This window comes from Vombatus ursinus, unplaced genomic scaffold (assembly GCF_900497805.2).
Source record: "Vombatus ursinus unplaced genomic scaffold, bare-nosed wombat genome assembly UNPS02015062.1, whole genome shotgun sequence".
Classification (NCBI taxonomy): domain Eukaryota; kingdom Metazoa; phylum Chordata; class Mammalia; order Diprotodontia; family Vombatidae; genus Vombatus; species Vombatus ursinus.
The window spans coordinates 39,411-41,557 of record NW_020954840.1 but is presented as its reverse complement, the minus strand read 5'-3'; the positions used below and the strand labels follow the sequence as shown (position 1 = coordinate 41,557).

Genomic DNA, 2,147 nt, shown 5'->3' with positions numbered 1-2,147 from the left:
GGAAGTAGGAACTGGGGGGAAGTGGGAAAGGCTGAGTCTTGAAGGAAGCTAGAGAAACTAAGAGGTAGGAAGTTAGGAGAGAAACTATTCCAGGCATGGGGGATAGTCAGTGTAAAGACATGGGGAAGGCAGAAGGAATATTGTGTGTGAAGAATAACATCTAGGACAAATTATCTGAATTGAGGGAATTAAAGTGTAAGAAGATTGGAAAGGTAGAAAAGTGCTAGGTTATGAAGAGCTTTAAATACTAAACAGAGCATTTTTTGTTTTCATTTTGTCATGGACAAAATAGGAAAACACTGGAGTTTACAGAGTAGGGGGTTACTTGGTCAGACCTAAGTTTTAGGAAAATCACTTTGTTAGTTGAATGGAGGATAAATTAGAGCAGGGAGAGGTTTATGGCAGGAGGACAAATTTGAGGCTATTGTAGTAGTTTAGGTGAACATCTGGAAAAGAAAATGATAATGGCTTCAAATAGGATGTAGAGTGATGGAGAGAATGGGTCCAATAAAAGAGATGTTAATGAGAGTAGAAAGTACAAGATTTGGTACAAGTGCTGTAATGTCCTTGACACTAATAGGGTAGTTTTGAAAAGGGAAGCATAATGGGCTCCATTTGGGCATATTGAATTTGAGATGCTCATGTGACAAAAATAAAGGGAAAATGAATGTTTCTATAATGTATTCTAGGTTTATCTTAAGTCTACAGAGCTCATCTCGAACAGTCTTTTAGATAAGAATAATCTGGCAGAGTCCCAGGATTTGAAAATCACTGAAAATGATAGTTTTCTACCCAAATAGATCTATCTTTAGGTTCCAGTTAAATCATTTGTATCATAGATTGATGATGAGAATCTCTTCTGTTAGCAAAAATATATGACTGCTGCCGTTAGAAAAATATATAGTGTATCTTTTTCTTTCACTAATAGAAGATCTATCATTTATGCATAAAGGACAGAAGACAAAATCCTTTGTTGTTTTGGTTGTTTTTAATCTTCCCTAGGTGAGATGACATGAAGCAAACAATGTGGGTGGAGAATCAAACTTTTGGGGATAATTTCCTCCTGTTGGGGCTCTTTAGCCAAAGCAAATACTCTCCTCTCCTCTACTCACTGATATTCATTATTTTTGTAGTAGCTCTGACTGGGAATGTGACTTTGGTTCTTTTGATTAAAAGTGATCCCCATCTCCACACTGCCATGTACTTCTTCATCAGTCAGCTTTCCCTCATGGATATGATGTATATCAGTGTCACTGTGCCCAAGATGCTGTTGGATCAGGTGACTGGGATTCATGATATTTCACCCCCAAGCTGTGGAATCTAGATGTTCTTTTATGTAACACTTGGGGGAGCAGAATTCTTCCTTTTGAGAGCCATGTCCTATGACAGGTATATGGCCATTTGTCACCCTCTCCGCTATCACCTCTTCATGAACCATAGAGTTTGCATACTCCTTGCAACTGTCTGTTGGTTTTTGGGCTCCATTGATGGTTTCACGCTCACCCCTATCACCATGAACTTCCTATTTTGTAAATCTCGAGAGATCCAGCACTTCTTCTGTGAGGTTTTCGCCTTGTTGAAAATCTCCTGCTCAGAAACTGGGATAAGCAAGTTATGTGTTTGACTCTTTTTACGTTTAGCCTCTGAAAATTTCCCTTTGATCCCTTAGCAATTGGTGATGATTATGTGAGTGAAAAACAAACTGAGTTTGGCAATGGGAATCCCTTCATTCCTAATCTGCCTTTAAATTACATGGATTATAGTAGATCTCAGGGCAAGGTTATTTGACATGTATCATCTTTAAAGAAAAAAACCTATTAATTTTCTACTTAAACAATGAATTAGGGATTTTTGCAGAATTGGGATTGTCATTTTAAAAAGACCTCTGTATTTACTTTAATTACATCCTTTTAGATATCACAGATACTAGGAATGCTTCTATTTGAGCAATCTTATCAAGGTGGATATCCTGATTCCCTGAGATAGGGGTTAAACTATTAACAATCAAATAGGACAGAGGACTGCTGAATGTCTTAAACCTAATTTAGGAAATTTCCCTTATCAGACATGTGCAAGTTCTCTTAGTGCCCAGGTTAGGTAACTTTAGGAACTTAAAAAAAAAGTATTCAGACCTTGGTAGGAAACAA

At 37.4% G+C, this 2,147-nt stretch overlaps 1 pseudogene; it reads left to right on the top strand.

The window, feature by feature from the left end:
* Window positions 1-1,012: 1,012 nt before the first annotated feature.
* Window positions 1,013-1,624, top strand: LOC114031080 (annotated as a pseudogene).
* Window positions 1,625-2,147: the final 523 nt, after the last annotated feature.